Source organism: Gossypium hirsutum, chromosome A06, assembly GCF_007990345.1.
Source record: "Gossypium hirsutum isolate 1008001.06 chromosome A06, Gossypium_hirsutum_v2.1, whole genome shotgun sequence".
NCBI lineage: Eukaryota > Viridiplantae > Streptophyta > Magnoliopsida > Malvales > Malvaceae > Gossypium > Gossypium hirsutum.
Window position 1 is genome coordinate 61,778,923 of NC_053429.1, and position 21,643 is coordinate 61,800,565.

The window sequence follows — 21,643 nt, forward strand, 5'->3', positions numbered from 1 at the left end:
CAAACCCTCTCAAGGAAATACAAACAAGCAAAGAAAGAAATAATCCTAACAAGATCAAAGTATTTACAAATTAAGCTCAAATATAATCAAATATACTTGAGCAAAAGAATAGAAGTAAAGCTCACAAGAAAAATATGGAAATAGTAAGCTCAAAAGTTGTTTGATTGATGATTTTAGCTTGAAAGTGTTTTCTTATTGTTATAGGAACTTTAGAAGTTGGTATTTATACATCCTAATTGATTTCCAACCGTTGAGGTTGTTGGTGTCATGAATAGAGAGCCATTGAGGATGTAAAAACCAAAGCATTTAATACATCTGTAACACCGAGTATCGATACTATATAAAAGGGTATCGATAATTTTTGCAATAAACGCTAAATTCAGTGAACGTTGGAGATTTTTTATCGATACCAAAATAATTTTTATCGATACTTATAAAATGTTATCGATACCGTATTGATATTTAGTAAGTTTTGTGAAAAATAAAATGCTATTTTGGTACCGTTTTTAAGATGGGGTATCGATATTTCAGAAAAAATCGATACTTTACCAAAAGTTAACGATACTTAATTGGGTTTGTGAAAAATATAATGCTATTTTGGTATCGCTTTTAAGAATGGTATCAATAATTCATAAAATATCGATACTGGGCCAAAAAGGTATCGATACTTTTTGGCCTAAAGTAATTTTGACTTGTTTGAAAATTATTTTGACTTGATAAAATGATAAAACACTTTCTTACTTAGTCAAAACTATTTTAACTTTATTTTAAAATTATTTCAAAAATTTTCTAAGAGTTCAAAGTAGATTTTCAAAATTTTCATCTCTTTAGACTTCAATTTTAAACAAATCATTTTGTTAATTTTAACTTTTATTTAAAAACACTTCGATTTGTTATATCAAAACATTTTATCAAATAAAACTTGGTTTAACAATCTCCCTTTTTTTAATAAAACAAAACATTTGGAAAATTTGTTTTTAAATAATTTGCTCCCCTTAATAAAAGTCATTTTGAATATAAAGCCAAAATAAAATTTGACATACAATGTGACATTCATTTTTACTTTAAAGCAAATTGGTCACAAAATTTGCATATTTGCATTAGTTAGTATAAACAATTGCATAACAAATAATCAATCAATTTACCTTTTCTTCTACCCCTTTTATGTTAAATCAAAAGACAAATAAAGCCCAAGGAGAAAAAAGGTTAGTCCATCACAATAGATATAGAAAAGTGAATGGATGAAGAACTAAACATCAATGTATCTAAAAATACAAATAAAGCAATAAAGTGAAATTTGATATAGACATAGGTAATAATAAAGAAACTAGGTGCAAATGTTATGAGTATGAAATTAATGACTTTAATTTACTCTGATCGTCACTAGGAGAAAAAGGAGGAGTTGAAAGGAAGTGAGCTAAGAGAGATGCCATTTGTGCCTCCAAAAGTTGATGGGCGAGTGTTAACATCTTCCTGAAGACCTCGAATATCATTGCTCAATGAATGAATAACATCGAGAATAGCATTATTAACCTCAGAAGAGGGTTGAGCAACATGTGAAGAAGAAGCCAGTGGAGAAGCATGTTCAGGTGAAGGAACGTGTTCAAACGTGCCTTCATCATCGTCATTATCAACAACTGGATTACCTCCTTTGATTCGCTCACTAGAGTTGGCATCATAGTGATAGCTGGCATGGTGAAGTGCCCATAACTAATGGGTTGATCAGACATGATGGGGGAGTCTCCAAGGGAGCTAATTCCTAACTGTGTAAAGCCATACACTACAGCAAAACAGGTTAGCGGCGTTTGAATGAAAAACGCCGCTAAAGAAAGAGCATTAGCGGTGCTTTCTAAAAACGCCGCTAAAGATCGAGTATTAGCGGTGCTTTTTTAAAAACGCCGCTATATGTACACCTTTATCGGCGCTTTTTAGAAAACGCCGCTAATGCTTCATCTTTAGCGGCGTTTTTCAAAAAACGCCGCAAAAATTTTTGCAAAACGCCGTCGTTTTGTATTTAGCTTTTAGTGGCTTTAGTGGCACTTTTTAGAAACGCCGCTAAAGATTGAGTATTAGCGGCGCTTTTTTAAGAAACGCCGTTATAAGTACACATTTAGCGGCGTTTTTTGACAAACGCCACAAAAAATGAAAAAAAATTAAAATACTATTATTTAAAATATTTTTAAAGATTTTTTGTATATGACTAATTGTTTTTTAATTTATATGTTAAATATTTTCTTACATAATTGTAAAAGAGATAGTATTAATTTTAAAATATTGGATTAATTATCATTATAGTTTAGGGTTTATGGTATATGGTTAAGGGTTTAATGTTTATGAGTTACAATTTTAAGGTTTATGGATTATGGGTTTAGGGATTATGGTTTAAAGGTTGGGGTTTAAGGTTTAGGTGCTAGGGGTTAGGGGTTAAGAGGTTAGGGGTTCAAGGTTCAGGGTTTATGTTTTAGGACTTATGGTTTATGGTTTAAGGATTAGGAGTTTAGGATTTAGATTAATTAGTGTTTTTTAATTTATATGATAAACATTTTCTTATATAATTATAAAAGAGATAGTATTAATTTTAAAATATTGAATTAATTATCATTATAGTTTAGGGTTTATGGTTTAGGGTATATGGTTTAAGGTTTAAAGTGTATGAGTTACTATTTTAAGGTTTATAGATTATGGTTTATGGTTTAAGGGTTGGGGTTTAAGGTTTAGGGGTTAGGGGTTAAGTGTTAGGCTTTTAGGGTTTATAGATTATGTTTATGATTTAGGGTTTAGATTAATTAGTTTTTTTAATTTATATATTAAATTAGTGTAATTAGTGTGAAAAATATATGTTAACATTTTGAAATACTATTATTTAAAATAATTTTAAAGTTTTTTTTGGGTATATCACTGATTTTTTTAATTTATATATTAAATAATTTCAAATTTTAAAGATTTCAAATTTTCAAGATTTCAAATTTTATCTAATTCTTTTAAATATTAGTTAAATTTTTAAAAAATATTTATTTAAATAAAAAAATTAAAATACTATTATTTAAAATAATTTTAAAGTTTTTTGAGTATATAGCTGATTTTTTTAATTTATATTATTTTTAATTTATATATTAAATAATTTTAAGTTTTAAAGACATTAGCGGCGTTTTTATTATAAACTCCGCAAAAAGTATGCAATAGCGACGTTTTTTAAAAAAACGCCGCAAAAATTCATTTCATTTTAAAAAGGTGCCTTTAGGCTTGTTCTAATCAAATCAGTTTTATTAATTTTTTAGTGGCGTTTTGGTAAAATGCCGCAATTTTATCCCAAAATTTATCCCTAACTCAGATACCCGGACAACCTTAACTTTTCCCCCCTAAAAATTTTCCCCCAAACGCCAAATTTTCCCTAAATCAAAATCCCAACCCATCTCTGCATCGCCGAACCCGACCATCTGCTGCATCGCCGGACCCGACCGTCTGCTGCATCGCCGTCGACTTGACCATCTTCTGCGTCGCCGTCGCACTGCTCTTTTTGCCATCTTCTTCTCTGTTCTCATTTGCCTCTTTTGACGGAACATCTTATTGTTTCGAGGGGTTGTTGTTCAGTTTCAAGATTTCTTGCTTTTTTGTTTACTTTGGTTGATATAATCATCTGGATTGATTGTTGTTTATGTAAAATTTCAGTTACAATGACCAAGTTTTGAACCCTAACAAGAAGGACATCAGCAAGGAAAAACTCCCCAGAAACTGTTATTTTCATTCATTTCTCGATCATATTTCCTTTTTCTTAGAATTGATAAGACTAATTGTTGTTCCCTGCATTTAGTGGGGGAAATTTCGACGACAGATTTGAGCCTTAACTATTTTTTTTTTTAAGAAAATCATAAAATGCCTTTTCTTCTCTGATCTTGCTGAAACATGATTGCATCAATGACATAAACCTCATCAGGACGAGTTAACCAATATGAAACTTGGTTACAAAATCTATAAGTTAATTTAATACTTGCATGATAATTGTAATGTAATTTCTTGCCTTGTTTATAAACATGGTAAATTCGATTACTGGTTTCCAACCACTTAGATTAGATCATGGAAGAACCTTAGCTCTTCTCCATCGTGAATATTTGACATCAATTTTGCATTATATCAAATCTGAAATAACTTGTATGCAGAGAAGAGAACCCATAAACATCCTACCACTATTGCTTGAAGAATGTTAATTTCATATCTGAATTTGCTTTGCTTGTTACTTCATAATGAATTGTTTGTTAGGAGCAATCTTATTGATGAGTTTATCTACCAAAATGAGTTGATTTATGTTCTCACTTGGAAACTTGCAATCAGGTTTTAGAATGGCAGTGAGCAACACGAGTTTGTGTAGCTGACTCACTTTTGCTGGCAGTGAACCACTCAACAAGTTATTAGATATGGATAAAATCAGTGTAAAAGACCCATTATATGTTTAATCATGGTGCCACTAAGGTTATTGCTTCATTTATGATGCACCATTAGTGTATCAAAAGCTTTCATCAAGTATGAAGCTTGTAATTTTATTTTCCACTCCCCATTCACTTTTTCGAATCATCCAGCAATAGTAATGGCGCAGCAATTATGTTTTTGGTTTACACGGTAACATTGAGCATTCATACCACTGCTATAGCATCCTAGCTTCATACAGGTTTATGTTTGTTGCTTGGTAGTCTCTCATTTTTGTTTTTAATAGGTAAGAGGTAAGCCTAAGCTCTCATCTAATAAAGTTTAGGAAGCTTTCGCTTGAGGGCATTTGACAGCTTCTTTCTGTGCTACTTTTGTTGGCTTTTAATTCATTCTTGTTGTATACTTCTAGCATTGGTTACTGTATAAAGCCTCAATGCTTCTTTGCATAGTTCTAAATATGCCTTTGGATGTTTTTGTTTTTCTGCAGTTCTACTTTTATTGAACAGTTATGGCTTGGCTGAAACATTTAGCCATGCTTTTTATTGGTTCCTTATCTATACATGGTTACTTGTTGCCGTTCCTCCTAAAGTTGATTGGTGATCAAACTAGCATGAATGGAGGTAAGAAATATAGCATTCATGCTCTAATTAATATTATTTCTTTTTGTTTCCTGATCTTGAACATTTTCTTTTCATGTTTCGGTGGTTTGATAGCCGTCCTAGATGGCTTACGTAGATGCCTTTTTTTTGTAATAACTTAGTTTTGAATGATTGATGGCTATTTTTTCTAACCTTTTCCATAAAGTTCTATTTGTATTTAAGTGTGTTATAAATCTTCTCATCTGGTTATCTATTATTTTTCCCTTATATATTTTTTTCTTTTTTAACTCAGATTGGTTACTGTTTACTATTTAGTCATATGGAAACTGACTTACCCTAAGCTGTAGCTTTGAAACAATTATAGGTAGCTAATTTTATGAGAAGATTTCTAGTTTGATTCTGCCTATGTCATAAAAACTTGAATTGATAGATGAAAAAATATTGAGTGAAGTGATAACCTATATTACATTTTAAAAAGAGAATGTATGTTTAAATTTTGAAGGTAATATTATTGAATGAGACAAACACAAACTTCAAATATAATATTAACAGTAAATTTGACAAGAAAAATATTAAAAAAATCATAAAAACTTTGAGTTTTAAACCAAAAGAGGAAGGGCAAATGTTAAGTTGAAATTAGAAATGTGACACCCCTAAAGTGACCCTAGTCGAAAAGTGATTTCGGGACCACTAAACCGAGTCATAAAGATAATTAACCGTCATAGTTGATGCTTATTATATGTACATATGCATGTGTGAAAATTTCATTTTGAATTTTGTTAATGGTAAGTGAATTTTATCAAATAGGACTTATGTGAGAAAATTTGGAAATGTACTAGGCAAATGTAAAATGGCCTAATAATGCATGTTGTGAAATGATGGGTTTGCATGTCAAATTCCCCACTTTAGAGGAAGTGGCCGGCCATGAGGGTATGGGATACAAAGCATATGCATTTTGTATTAATATTATAATGACTACATGGTTTTATAATAGGAAATAAGTATTAAAAAAAACATATTAAAGACATTTTATGCTAATATGTGTGGGAAGAATAATAAAATATGAGGGGAGTGGGAGGAGAAACCAAAGTTGTCTCCCCCTTACTCCCCATTGCCGTGACTAGAGAAAGGGGAGGAAAAACAAAATTCTTCCTTTGTTGTTCAACATGGCCGAATGGAAGGAAGAAGAAGAGGGGAAGTTCGGCCAAGGTGGTTCTTGAGATTAAGGTATGTTCAATGTTGCTTTTGGAGGTTTACACATCCTTTGGAGGGTTAGCCTACTTCTATTTATCTCATGGATGAAATTAGAGTTGTTGGAGAGTTAGGATTCGGCTAAGAGGCTTCAAAATTTTAGTTGATGCCTTGATACTACTAGCATGTTAGCTATATGGATGTGTTAAATTACTTGAAATGCTAGATAAATTTGAACTCCCTACCAAATTCTTTAGGCAACCCATGTTAGAAATTTCAGTATTGAGATGTCTAGATCTTTCGGCCATTGTAGCTATGGAGGAATAAAGTTTTTGTTTCTTGTTAAATTGGATGAATCTTGTTGTATGAGTGCTTAAACAAACTATGATTAAATGGATGCATAAATTCAAAGTGGGAAGAAATGGGCTATTATATTTGATGCTAATGCCGAATATGAAGATGATGAACTTGAATAAATAATATTCAGCTAGCATGATAAGTTATGAAATATTAAGTAGATGATATAATTGATTGATGAAGTGGCTAATAAGGATTTCTAATGAAATTGTTGCCAAGGCCGAATGTATCATGAAGTAAATTTGTTTGATTTAGCTCAAGAGCCTAGAGGATCAAAGTTGGATAAGGGAAAGGAAAAAAGTGATCGAAGAGCCGTCGTAATCGTTCGGCAACTTCCGAGGTAAGTTTTAAGTGTTTAAACATTGAGTAAATTCAATTATAATAGGACATGATGAGTTGATTTAATAAGATATGATGTGGCCATGATATGTTCTAAGCTCAAATGGTAAGTTCTTAAGTGTTTGAGCTTGGGAATTTAAAGGTAATTTGAAATAGTCTGCTTCGGACAGCAGCAGTAACGTGACTTTAGAAAATCACCATAAATTTATGGACTTGAATTAGAGGCTGAATGAGACATGAAATTAAAGCTTAATGAGTCTAGTTTCTTATAAAAGAAACCGTGTAAGCAAAGGAATTTCCGATAATGAGATATTTAAAGTTGTGTGAGATGGTGTCAGAATGACTCCGAAATCCCCTGTTCTGTTTTTAGAAAATCATTATAAATTGTACAAAAATGGTTATAAGATAAAATTTATATGCTTAAACTCCTTAATGAGTCTAGTTTCAAATAAAATCAAATACAACACATTTTGAATTCTGTAAAATGAGAAATTTGATTCGTAGTGAAGAGTGGTCAGATTAGTCAAACAGTGGAACAGGGGAAATTTTAAGAAAAATCTGGTATTGATTGGCCAAACCTAAAATTCTGAAAATTTTATGGATGGAAGATATACGAGTCTATATTCAGGAAAAATTAACGGAAAGTGATTTGGAGTTTTGTAGCTCCAGTTATAAATGATTTAGTGACTATTGCTCAGGAAAAACAGCTTGTGCTGAATTTGAGATTGTGTTGTAAACCTTGATAAACTTGTTCTAGTTGCTCATAAGCTATCGATTAAACCCATACGTGAATTCTAAATTGTGATATTGGAAAATGATAGATGTAGATTCAGCCAAGAGAGTGTATATGTGTGATAAGGCCTAATAGCCGATGTGATGAATGTGAAAGTGTATGTATATGTGATAAGGCCTAATGGCCGATGTGATGAATGTGAAAGTGTATGTATATATGTGATAAGGCCTAATGGCCGATGTGATGAATGTGAAAGTATATGTATATATGTAATAAGGCCTAATAGCCGATGTGATGAATGTGAAAGTGTATATGTATGATAAGGCCTAATAGCCGACGTGATAAATGTGAAATTGTATATGTGTAATAAGGCCTAATAGCCGAGGTGATGAATGTGAAAGTGTATGTATATATGTAATAAGGCCTAATAGCCGATGTGATGAATGTGAAAGTATATGTATATATGTAATAAGGCCTAATAGCCGATGTGATGAATGTGAAAGTGTATATGTGTGATAAGGCCTAATAGCCGACGTGATGAATGTGAAAGTGTATATATGTAATAAGACCTAATGGCCGATGTGATGAATGTGAAAGTGTATATATGTGATAAGGCCTAATGGCCGATGCGATGAATGTGGAAGTGTATATATGTAATAAGGCCTAATGACCGATGTGATGAATGTGAAAGTGTATATATGTGACAGGGCCGAGTGGCCAACGTAATGGATGTGAAAGTGCATAAATGTGATAAGTCCCGAAAGGCATTTGTGTCAATACTATATCCGGGTTAAAACCCCGCAGGCTTTATGCGAGAATATTATCACTGATTAATGTCCTTAAGCTTCGTGCTTGTACTATATCCGAGCTCTAAAGACCCGATGACTACGTGTGAGGATTTTGTCCGGATAAGACCCGATAACTTCGTGTGGAGATTATGTCCGGGTAAGACTTCGTAATAAGAATTGCTTATAAATATATTCAATGCGAAAGGTTAAACAGGTATGTACTTCAAGTTTATATGTGAGTTTGATTTGCACTAAATCATAAGGTAGTTATGTGATGCATACGAAAGCAATCTATGAGACTATTCCTATGATTATGTGACATCGGATCAGTGTGAGAGGTGATGTGAAATCATACGATATATCTGTCACATGAGCTCACTTTTATGTGAAAGTTTATCTGCCTATTGTATATGATGAGATGTGCAGATTCGGTAAAGGGATGGTATGCCCGAAGGAAGAGTAAAATAAAAATACGAATAATTATGTTATAATTTGATTGTTATCTGTTGACACTGCTTAAAACTTACTAAGCATTGTAATGCTTACTCCGTTTACTCTGTTTCCTCTGTTTTATAGATCTCATTGCGAAGCTACAGGCTCGGGGATCGTCAGCAACTAGTCACACTATCACTATCCACTGTTTGGTACTGCTATGTTTCGGATTGTCTTATGGCATGTATAAAATAGACTAGTGGCGGAAGAATATTTTGGTTAATGTATATAGCCATGCGAAAATGGCTTATATATGTTTGAGCATAATGTTATAATCATTTGGTATGGAATGGTTAATCGCTATCATGATTTGTGCTATTTATGCTAAAAAAGCTAGTTGAATCATGGAAACTATGAAATAGGTAAAGTCTACCTTAAAGGCAGATGCTGGCAGCAGCAGTGATGTAGATTTGGAAAATCACTAAAAATAGTAGGATTGGAATTAAATAGCGAATAAATTATGTAAACGAACCTTGATGAATCTATTTTCATAGGAAAGTAACGAAATGATCATATGGACAGTATGTTAAGAGATATTCAGGTTCTCGTGAGAAAGGGCCAGAACGGTTTCTAGATTCCCTGTTCCGACTTTGGAAATTCATTATAAATTAACCAGAGATAATTAGGAGTCATGCCATATATTTATGGATTCCTATCTGAGTCTAGTTTCTATAGAAACAAACGGCATCAGTATTGAAGCCCTGTGCAGGGAGATATCCAAGTCGTAATGCGCAAAGGTTAGTGTAGTCGATCCCTGTAACATGGGAGACTTTGACTAATAAACTGTATTAATTTGCCTGACCAAAAATTCTAGAAAAAAATATGTAGATGGGAATATGAGTCTAGTTTCAGGGAAAAATTACGAAACTGAGTTTCAAGTTGTGAAACTCAAGATATGATTTTTAAAGCGACTAGTACGTAGATTGGCAGTGTCTGGGAAATTTTTTTTTATAAGTGGTTAAAGTCTGCTAACACCTCGTGTTCGACTCCGGTGACGGTCTCGGGTTCGGGGTGTTACAAGAAACCTGTTGATTGTTTACCTGGGGGGCCTCTGAGCAGGAACTGTGTTTGTACTTTGCATTTCGTGTTTAAATGGTTTAAATTTTCATATAAATTACAAGAGAAATAATCTGTTTTTTTTCACAAGGTACATCCACTATCTTGTTTTTAGCCTCATGATTAATTAAAACTAATAAGTAAAAAAACCATAAATAATTGAGGTTTTTTATATGATAGTAGATATTTTTTATGTTGTTATATCATTCATAAAAGTTAATTTTTTTTCGATGTTAATTTTAGATGTTAACTTTGAAGTACATTTGTCCGATTCTCAATGCATTTTCTTATATATTTTCTACCCAACATTGTAACAGCCCAAAATTGACCCTAGTCGGGAAGTGGTTTCGGGACCACAAAACCGAGTCATAAAAATAATTAATTTCCATATTTTATGCTTATTATGTGTGTACATGAGTATGTGGAAGTTTCATTCTCCAATTTTGCCAATTGCATGAGAAATTATTAAATAGGGATCGATATGAGACATGGTGAAAATATGATAGGCTAATTTAAAATGGTCTATTAATGCATGTTGTGAAAATGATGGGTTTGCATGTCAAATTACCCAAAATTTGAGCTAGTGGTTGGCCATGCTATGAGTGGAAACATGTTGGGAACATGTTGGCCTAGTGAGATATGTAGGAAAAAAATAAAATAAGGAGTATTGGTAATAAAGAAAGGAAAAACAAAAAAATGAGTGGTTGTTTCCCCCCCATTGCCGTGAGCTAAAGAAAGGAAAAGAAAAACTTTTTCATCCTTTTTCATCCTCTTTTGACCGAAAATTCTAAGGGAGGAGGAAGGAGTTCTTGCTTCATGTTTGGTTTGGAAGAGAATTAGGAGGAAGTTTGGCCATGCATGTAACTAGATTGAGGTATGTTTGATATTATTCTTTGAGATTCATGTATATTTTAAGTTGTAAGTTTGAAATCTACCTAGCCATGGTTCAAACTTTGTTAAATGATGGAGATGATATTCGGCCATGCATGTTACATTCTTGGTTGGTATTTTGATGTTGTGGTGATGAGGCATGAAGATGAGTTAAGATTCGGCCTAGGTGGAGTTTGTGTTAATGCCATTGCATGCTAAATATGAAGCTTGTTAATGATGCATGTGATGGTGGATTGATGATTCTTGAATCTTTTTTTTTAGCATTTTTGAGTGAGCACATATGTGCATTGGTTGCTAGATGGGGAAGAATCGGCTAGCAAGTTGTGTGCTAAGGCCGAATATAATTTTTGTAGGTTAATGAGTAATGCATGTGCTAAATTGATGGAAAGGGAGAGGATGCTTTACTAGTGTATAAATGATATAAAGATTTTAGAAATTATTTTTGGTTAGGTGTATGAATGATTAGGTATATTCGGCCATATGAGTAAATATATAGATGATGTTAAATTTGATTATGTATAATGGGCCATATAGGGTACACATTGTGATATTAACTTTGATTCTCCATAATTGATCAAGTGGGTGATTAGTAAGGGTGATTGCCGAATATACTAACATACATATGCATGTGTAATTGGATTGTAAATATTTAGCAAGGCGGTTAAACTAGTTGATTTATTGATTAAGCTCAAGGAGTTAAAGGAGGAGAATCGAGCAAAGGCAAAGAAAAGATCATCGAGTAGCCGAGTTGGAACCATCTTACCCAACACAAGTAAGTCATTAAGCATATCTTTGGTATTGATTTAAAGGATCGTAATACCTATACCATTGTGTTTAATGAGATGAAATGTATACAAATGTATATGTAAGTAGAGATGAAATTTGTCGAATGTAAAAAGGAAGTGAAGCCTATTGAGTGGCTGGTTTTCGGCACTAAGTGTGCGGGCAATAAGTGTTCACGGTCATGAGATTGGCACTAAGTGTGCGGGTTTAAATTGTACAGCACTAAGTGTGTGAGTTTAAAGTACATGGCACTAAGTGTGCGTGGTTGATTATTAAGCACTATGTGTGCGAACCCAATATATATTTTCTATAAATTATTTACATTAAGGGTGCGACCTTATCGAGTCGATTTTGGACAGCGGAAAAGGTAAGTGTGCGAACTTGAAATGCATGGCACTAAGTGTGTGAGTTTAAAGTACATGGCACTAAGTGTGCGTGGTTGATTATTAAGCACTATGTGTGCGAACCCAATATATATTTTCTATAAATTATTTACATGAAGGGTGCGACTTTACCGAGTCAATTTTGGACAGCGGAAAAGGTAAGTACCTTGAGTTCATGGCTAATAGGCGCTATGTTTATATTTGGAGTTGAGCTTGGTAAGTTTTGAACCTATGTGACGATTATAGTTGAAGTCACGTACATAAGGTTCATTGTGGAATAGGTGAAAGTTCGTTTAATTGTATGATTATAACGAAAATAAAATGATGTATGAAAGGCCAATGTAGGACTTGGTATGAGATTGAACCATAGGGTTTAAGGAACTATGGTATAGTTTGGTATGGATGGAGTACTTAACCTCATTTCATTGTTTCCTGTTGTGATAATTTTATTAATGGATGGTTGTGGAATGCTTATGGCTTACTGAGTTATATACTCATTCGGTGTTTGCTTGTCACCTATTCTAGGTTTCTTGGACTCGTCTCTTTTTGCATGATTGTGCCGTCGTCGAAGTCATCACACCGGCTAGCAAGTTTTGGTACTTTCTTCTTAGTCGGCTTAGGAGAATATTTCGGCATGTATAGGCTATTATGTTGTGTTTGAACTTTGGTATGTAAACTTTTAGCCATGTGAAAATGGCATAAATGTTCGGTTGGGTTTGGTTTCATAACGTTAGGTCGTAAATCTTGATAATTCGACCTTTTTATGCCATATGTCATGGTTGATTATTTTGGTGTTAAAATTCATGATATGGCAATAGTGTAGTAGGGGGATGTTTGACAATGATTAGCCTTTGGCATGGCTAGTCATGATCATAATTTGTGATATGTATGACGAATTACTAGTTAGATCAAGGACAAATCACGAAATGGGCACAGTTGCTTTTGTAACAGATGCTGGCAGCAGCAGTGACGTGAGATTGAAAAATCACTAAAAATAGTAGGAGTGGAATTAATTGATGAATAAATTATGTATTCGAAGCTCGATGAGTCTATTTTCATATAGAAGCAACGAAAAGATCATATGGACAGTATGTTAAGAGATATTCAGGTTCTCGTGAGACAGGGCCAGAACGGTTTCTGGATTCCCTGTTCCGACTTTGGAAATTCATTATAAATTAACCAGAGACAATTAGGAGTCATACCATATATGGATAGATTCCTCTCTGAGTCTAGTTTCTATAGAAACAAACGACATCAGTATTGAAGCTCTGTGCAGGGAGATATCCAGGTCGTAATGCGCAAAGGTCAGTGTAGTCGATCCCTGTAACATGGGTGACTTTGACTAATAAACTGTACTAATTGGCCTGACCAAAAATTCTAGAAAAAAATATGTAGATGGGCATATGAGTCTAGTTTTAGGGAAAAATCACGAAACTGATTTTCGAGTTGTGAAACTCAAGATATGATTTTTAAAGCGACTAGTACGCAGATTGGCAGTGTCAGAAATATTTTTATAAAGGGTTTAAAGTCTGTTAACATCTCGTGTTCGACTCCGGTGTCGGTCTCGGGTTCGGGGTGTTACAAACATCCATTCTTTGGTCACAAAATGATTAAAATCATAGACTTCTTTTGATGTTTTTGTCTTATATATGATTAAAATATATATGATCTAAAAGCAAGAGAGAAGGAACTTAAAGCAAAAGAGGCTGAACTGAATAAGCAATAGACTTCATTTTGCTCTTAGATTAATTTGTCCTTGTAGTAATTGAACGTTAACTTTATATTTTGCAGGAGTTGAGAAGGAAAGAGGATGCAATAGCACGAGGTAGGTTCTTTTTTATTTTTTATCTTGATGAGTCCCGAGTTTATCCATTACCAGTTTGATTTTGACATGAGTTCTTGACATGAGTCCCTTAAACATCTTTTGCTTTTTTTTCCCAAAAGTTTAACGTCTTTCCATTAGAGTTTCATCGTCAAGTTTATCTCTTCTTCCTTTTGATCGGCATTTTCAATACTTTGGACCGTTTTTGTCTTTTTCATATATGCTACTTATTTTATTTTTTGAGGCCTTTACAAGTCCATCAACATGACACTGGACTTATGCCTGTCACTTATTTACAGCGACATTAGCATTTACGATTAGCCTAGCATCAGTTTTTTTATTATGGGTTTACTTTTTACTGATTTCACTTTCATTACAGTGAATGGTATTAGCTAATTTCCTTGTTTTGCTCAGTCAGGTGACCGAGATTCCGTTTAACAATTTTCTTTATTGCTGGAACAAGTCTTAACCAAGATCAAGATCAAAGTACTTCACTAAGATGATGATGATTAATGAGAGGTGATGATGATTTGGCATTATATTCTCACCAGGATGAATTTTGTTTTGGATATTGTAATACTTTGTGTGTCTGTGTGTGGTTGTGTTTTTTTATGTATTAAATTACATATTGAATCAATGTTTATGTATTAAATTTAAATTCATTAATTTTTATATTTAATTTTGAAGTTTAAATTTTAATGGAAAATCTAATTTAATTAATATTTTTTATTTATCCTTAAAAGTATATAGTTTAAAAGTTCAAATTTCAAAAATTAAACAAATAAATATTATTTAATTAAAATAAAATAAATTTTTTAAAGGTTAAGATTTTAGCAGCGTTTGTGGGAAAAGCGCCGCTAAAGGTCATGATTTTTAGCGGCGTTTGCAAAAAAAGCGCCGCTAAAGGTCATGGTTTTTAGCGGCGTTTGTGAGAATTAAATGTCACTTTGTGTGCAGATTTTATATGCTATTTCAATTAAGTAAATTGCCTTATTATAATGAGTTAACATTGGCACTATGTGTGCGGAATTAAATGTCACTTTGTGTGCAGATTTTATATGCTATTTGAATTAAGTAAATTGCCTTATTATAATGAGTTAACATTGGCACTATGTGTACAGAATTAAATGTCACTTTGTGTGCAGATTTCATATGCTATTTGAATTAAGTAAATTGCCTTATTATAATGGGTTAACATTGGCACTATGTGTGCGGAATTAAATGGCACTATGTGTGCAGATTTGAATGTCGATGCATGAGTGAAAATTTCAGGCACTATGTGTGCGGTTTAGTATGGCACTATGTGTGCGAGCTTAATTAGCACTATGTGTGCGAATTTGGTTGATAATATAATATGTGCAGGAAAAGAATAAAGCGATAGAACTATTAACTAAAATATCGAATTTGAGACATGAAATGTATATGTATGAATTTATCTAGTGCATCATTGTTTCATGCTTTGAGGAAATGGATCTAGATCAATTGGGTTATTTTGATATTTGATTGGGTAGAAGGACTTGGCTTAAGATTGAACCAATAATCTAAGTAATTATGGCATAGTTCGGTATGGATGGAGTAATAGATCTTACATTATTTTTCTTATGATCTTTTATCAATGGAATGTATTATATTGCTTATGACTTACTGAGTTGAATACTCATTTGGTGTGTTTACTTGTCTTTTATTTAGATTTCTTCGATCCATTTTGTGTTCTCGGGACCATTGTCGAAGTCATCACACCAGCTTGCAACATTTTGGTACCCTCTTCTTAGTTGGTCTAAGTGAACATTTTGGCATGTATAGGCTAATATGTATTTGTTTGAACTTTGATATGTATACTTCTAGCCATGCGAATATGGCTTAAATACTAAGTTTGAATTTGGTTATATTTAATCATGGTATAATTTGTCTTGGCTATAATGTTTAATGCTATTAATGAATGATAAATATATATATATCTATAAAAATTATACATATGCTTGAGGGTTGATAATGCTAAGAAATCTTGACTATGTTTTTTTGGGGTGGTTCGATTATGACACATTTATATAAGTGATTAATTGCAATGTGGCTATTGTATATGATCTTAGTATCTAAATTGAGATAGCATAATGGGTCGTCTGGTTATGTCTGAACATAACATGCAATCGTATGATATGGTTGTTATATGATGTAAACTTATGTAATAGTTTTGATTGAACTTGATAATGATTAACTATGTGTTCCGGCTATGTACGAATAAGGATCGTATATGGGAGTATAATGAATTATGCATTATTAAAGATGAACTTAACGCAATGAAGATGATAGAAGTAAATGCATGGAAATTTTACGAATAAGTATTTGCTTCGGTAATATCTCGTAACCCATTCCAGCGATGATTACGGGTTAGGGGTGTTATATTTTATTGGTATCAGAGCGACGGTTTAGTCTGTTCTAGGACTATCATAGCGCGTATGAGTCTAGCTATACATGCCTTATTGTTAGTATTTGATAGTGTGATGACTTCTGACGGTTGGAATTATTGTTTTGATTAGTAAATGGAACCCAATTTAGAGAGAACCTTAGCGGATAACGTTGAAAGTGTAGCGGCTGCTCCTGCGCAAGGGACACCGCCTGTTGAACCTCAATCATCCAGAATAATCAAGATGATGGGGCAAAACAAGCCTTCTTTACCATGATGAACGAGTGGGTCGCACAATATGCCTGAACTAACCTGGCTGCTCAACCATTCTCGAATTTAAATAATCCGCCTCAGGTGCCCATAATACCACCAATTACTGATCCTGTGAGGCCGAGTAAACCTCCTGTGGATTTGATTAGGAAGCGTAGGGCTGAGGAATTCCGAGCCACAGCTACTAATGATGCTGAAAGGGCCAAGTTTTGGCTTGATAACATCATCCGGGTTTTTGATGAGCTGTCTTGCACACCTGATGAGTGTTTAAAGTGTGCCATATCTTTGTTACGAGACTCGGCCTACTATTGGTGGAGAACCTTGATTACTATTGTCTCGAAGGAACGAGTTACTTGGGATTTCTTTCAGACAAAGTTTCAAAAAAAGTATATTAGTCAACGGTTCATCGATCAAAAGCGTAAAGAATTTTTGGAGCTTAAACAAGGCCGTTTGACAGTATCCGAATACGAACGTGAGTTTGTAAGACTCAGTCGATATGCTCGGGAGTGTGTAGCTGATGAAATTGCCATGTGTAAAAGATTTGAAGAAGGATTGAATGAAGATTTAAAGCTACTAGTTGGGTATTTTAGAGATAAAAGAATTTGTAACACTAGTTGAACGAGCTTGCAAGGCTGAAGAACTTGGAAAGGAGAAAAAGAAAGCTGAATTTGAAGGTAGAGACTTTCGTAAAAGATCGGTGGGTAAAATTTCATTCTCGACTGTAAAGAAGTTCGGGGACGATACTAATAAATCAAAGACGACTGCAGGAATTTCTATTAGAGAGCGACCATCAACGGACTCTCGAGCTATTTCGGTTGCTAGTGTGGGTAACAATCGCCAAGAAAAACCTGAATGTCCACAATGTGGAAGACGACACGTAGGTGAATGTTGGGGTAAGTCTACTAAGAGAGCCTGTTACAGATGCGGTTCGAAGGATCATTTCATTCGAGATTGCACGGAACTTGACGAGAAAAATAAGATGCAAGGTGCGAGACCTAGTGGTACAACGACTAGAGGTAGACCATCGAGAATTACATGAGGTAGGGGTGGTAGTCAGAGAGGGACTTCTGATACGGCTGTTTGATCTGAGACTCGTGCTCCTGCCAGAGCTTATGCCATCCGCGCACGAGAGGAGGCATCATCTCCTGATGTTATCACTGGTACTTTCGCTCTCTTTAATACTGATGTGATTGCATTGATTGACCCTGGCTCTACTCATTCATATGTATGTGAGACTTTAGCATCCAGTAAGACTCTACCTGTTGAGTCTACTGAGTTCGTAATTTGAGTGTCAAATCCGTTGGGTCAATATGTACTTGTTGACAAAGTGTGTAAGAAATGCCCTCTGATAATCTGAGATTCTTGTTTTCCAGCCGGTTTGATGCTTTTACCATTTGATGAATTTGATGTTATTCTTGGTATGGATTGGTTGACCGTACATGATGCAGTGGTGAATTGCAAAAGAAAGACCATTGATTTGAGGTGTGCAAATAATGAGATAGTCCGAGTTGAGTCTACTGACTTGAAGGGAGTGCCAGCAATGATATCCTCGATGATCACTCAGAAATATGTGAGAAAGGGGTGTGAATCATATCTTGCGTACGTACTTGATAGCAAAGAATCAGAAAAGAAACTTGAATCAGTACCAGTGGTTTGTGAGTATTCAGATGTTTTTCCTGAGGAGTTACCGGGATTACCACCCATTCGAGAGGTAGAATTTGGCATCGAACTTGCACCTGGTACCACACCAATTTCGATAGCTCCATATCGTATGGCACCAACGGAATTGAAAGAATTGAAAACTCAGTTGCAAGAGTTGACGGATAGAGGTTTTGCTCGACCGAGCTTCTCACCTTAGGGTGCACCAGTATTATTCGTGAAAAAGAAAGATGGAACCATGAGAATGTGCATCGACTATCGTCAATTGAATCAAGCAACAATAAAGAATAAATATCCGTTACCACGTATTGATGATTTGTTTGATCAGTTAAAGGGAGCATCAGTATTTTCAAAGATAGATTTGAGATCGGGTTATTATCAGTTGTGAGTTCGAGACTCAAACTTACCCAAAACTGGTTTTAGAACGAGATACAGTCACTACGAGTTCTTGGTGATGCCGTTTGGGCTCACTAATGCCCCTGCGACATTTATGGACTTAATGAATCGAATTTTTAGATAATATTTGGACCAGTTTGTGGTTGTGTTTATAAATGACATCTTGATTTATTCATGAGATGAAACTGAACATGCCGAGCATTTGAGATTGGTATTACAGATTTTACGAGACAAGCAGTTATACGCGAAATTCAGTAAATGCGAGTTTTGGTTGAGAGAGGTTAGCTTATTGGGACATGTAGTATCCGCATCGGGTATTAGAGTTGATCCGAGCAAAATTTCGGCCATACTCGATTGGAAGCCTCCGAGGAATGTTATTGAAGTTAGGAGCTTTTTGGGACTTGCTGGTTACTAACGACGGCTTGTAAAGGGTTTTTCGATGATAGCTACACCGATGACGAAACTACTTCAAAAAGATGTTGAGTTTGAATGGTTAGAAAAATGTCAGAAAAGTTTCGACCGATTAAAAACCTGTTTAACTAAAGCTCCAGTGCTAGTACAGCCAGAATCTGGTAAAGAGTTTGTTATTTACAGTGATGCATCCTTACTTGGGCTGGGTTGTGTGTTGATGCAAGAAGGTCGAGTTGTGGCTTACGCGTCGAGGCAATTAAAGTCGCATGAGAAAAACTATCCGACCCATGATCTTGAATTAGCGACCATTGTATTTGCCTTGAAAATATGGTGACACTACTTGTTTGGAGAGAGGTGTCATATTTATTCGGACCACAAAAGCCTTAAATATTTGATGACTCAAAGAGATTTGAATCTGTGACAAAGATGTTGGCTTGAGTTGTTGAAAGATTATGAACTCGTCATTGATTATCACCCGGGAAAGGCTAACGTGGTTTCCGATGCTTTAAGTCGTAAATCGCTGTTTACTTTGAAAGCGATGAATGTTCACCTGTCTGTTTCATCCGATAATGTGCTAGTAGCAGAATTAAAGGCCAAACCATTATTGATTCATCAAATACTTGAATCCCAGAAAGTCGACAATGAATTGGTTGCTAAATGAGCTGAATGTGTTTCAAATGTGGACTTAGAGTTTCAGATTGACGACAATGATTGCTTGACATTCAAGAGTCGATTATGTGTTCCAAGAAATTCAGAACTTATTTTGATGATTTTGAGTGAGGCTCATAGTAGTCGAATGTCAGTCCACCCGGGGAGTACAAAAATGTACAACGATCTGAAACGTCAATTTTGGTGGCCTGGTATGAAACAAGATATTTCTGACTTTGTTTCAAGGTGTTTGATATGTCAACAACTGAAAGCAGAACATCAAGTACCTTCAGGATTACTTCAACCGATCATGATACCCGAATGGAAATAGGATCGAGTAACGATAGACTTTGTATTTGGTTTACCGTTGACACAGAGTAAGAAAGACTCAATCTGGGTTATTGTTGATAGATTGACGAAGTCTGCTTATTTTATCCCTGTCTGTACGGATTTCTCGCTCGAAAAATTGGCAGAATTATACGTCTCCCAAATTGTCCGATTGCATGGAGTACCTATTTCTATTGTTTCGGATAGAGATCCGAGATTTACATCGCGATTTTGGAAGAAATTGCAAGAAGCATTGGGTACCAAGTTGCATTTTAGCACCGCTTTTCATCCCCAGACTGATGGTCAATCTGAACGGATAATTCAGATACTCGAGGATATGTTGAGATGTTGTATCCTAGAGTTTTGTGGTTCATGGGAAAGGTATTTGCCTTTGATTGAATTCGCTTACAACAATAGTTTTCAATCAAGCATTAAGATGGCACCTTACGAGGCTTTGTACGGTCGTAAATGCCGTACACCGTTGTTTTGGACCGAACTTAGTGAAAGTAAAATCTTCGGGGTTGATTTAATTAAAGATGCTGAACAGAAAGTAAAGGTGATCCGTGAAAGTCTGAAAGCAGCTTTGGATCGTCAGAAGTCGTATGCGGATTTAAAAAGAAAAGACATTGAATATCAGGTTGGAGACAAAGTGTTTCTTAAAGTTTCACCTTGGAAAAAGGTGCTCAGATTTGGCCGTAAGGGCAAATTGAGTTCGAGATTCATCGGGCTGTATGAAATATCCGAACGAGATGGACCAGTCGCATACCGATTGATTTTACCCCCTGAGCTTGAAAAGATTCACAACGTTTTTCATGTTTCGATGCTTCAACGTTATAGATTCGATCCATCGCACATAATTAATCCATCTGAGATCGAGATTCAATCTAATTTGAGTTACGAAGAAGAACCGGTTCGCATTTTAGCACATGAAGTAAAAGAATTACGAAATAAAAAAAATCTCATTAGTGAAGGTACTGTGGCTTAAGCATGGGGTTGAAGAAGCTACTTGGGAGCTTGAAGAATCTATGAAAAACGTTATCAGAATTTATTCGCTGGTAAGATTTTCGGAGACGAAAATTTTTAAGTGGGGGAGAGTTGTGACAGTCCTAATTTGACCCTAGTCGGAATGTGGTTTCGGGACCACAAAACCGAGTCATAAAAATTTACTTTAATTTTTATTGCATATATTTAATCTGTGATAGTGTGTGTAAGAAAATTTAATGTTTTAATTTAGTCTTAGGAATGTGAATTTTCTTGAAAGGACTTAGTTGAGAAACTTAGAAAAGATCATAGGTAAATTGTAAGGATCAAATAACAACAAGGTGAGAAAGCTTGGGTTTGCATGTCAAATTGCCCAAAATTCAAGTAGTGGCCGGCCAAGCAATGATGCTTCTTCCACTAAGTTGAATTTTATTGTAATTTTTTATATTAGTTAATGGTTAAAATAAATTAAAGAAAGGAATTAATAGGAAAAAAATGAATAAAATAAGAAAGGGAGAGAAAGTATTCATCTTCTTTCTCTTGCAAATGCCGTAAGCTAGGGAAAGAAGGAGGAAATTTTCTAAGACATTCGGCCATCCTAAGGGGTTGATTAAGGTAGGACTCATGTTAATTTTATTAAATTTTTGTGAAAATCTAGTTAGTAGCCAATGTCTTATTATATCCCATATGT

General features: G+C 34.5%; 1 long non-coding RNA gene across 2 annotated transcripts; it reads left to right on the plus strand.

Moving 5' to 3' along the window:
* Window positions 1-3,321: 3,321 nt before the first annotated feature.
* On the plus strand, window positions 3,322-14,518 carry LOC107961751 (uncharacterized). Of its 2 annotated transcripts, XR_005928571.1 has the most exons (4): window positions 3,322-3,579; window positions 3,670-5,042; window positions 13,826-13,859; window positions 14,275-14,518. It is a non-coding gene; the product is annotated as an uncharacterized lncRNA (long non-coding RNA). The 2 variants fall into 2 exon arrangements; XR_001701407.2 differs by having other exon boundaries at window positions 3,324-5,042.
* The last annotated feature ends 7,125 nt before the right edge of the window (window positions 14,519-21,643 follow it).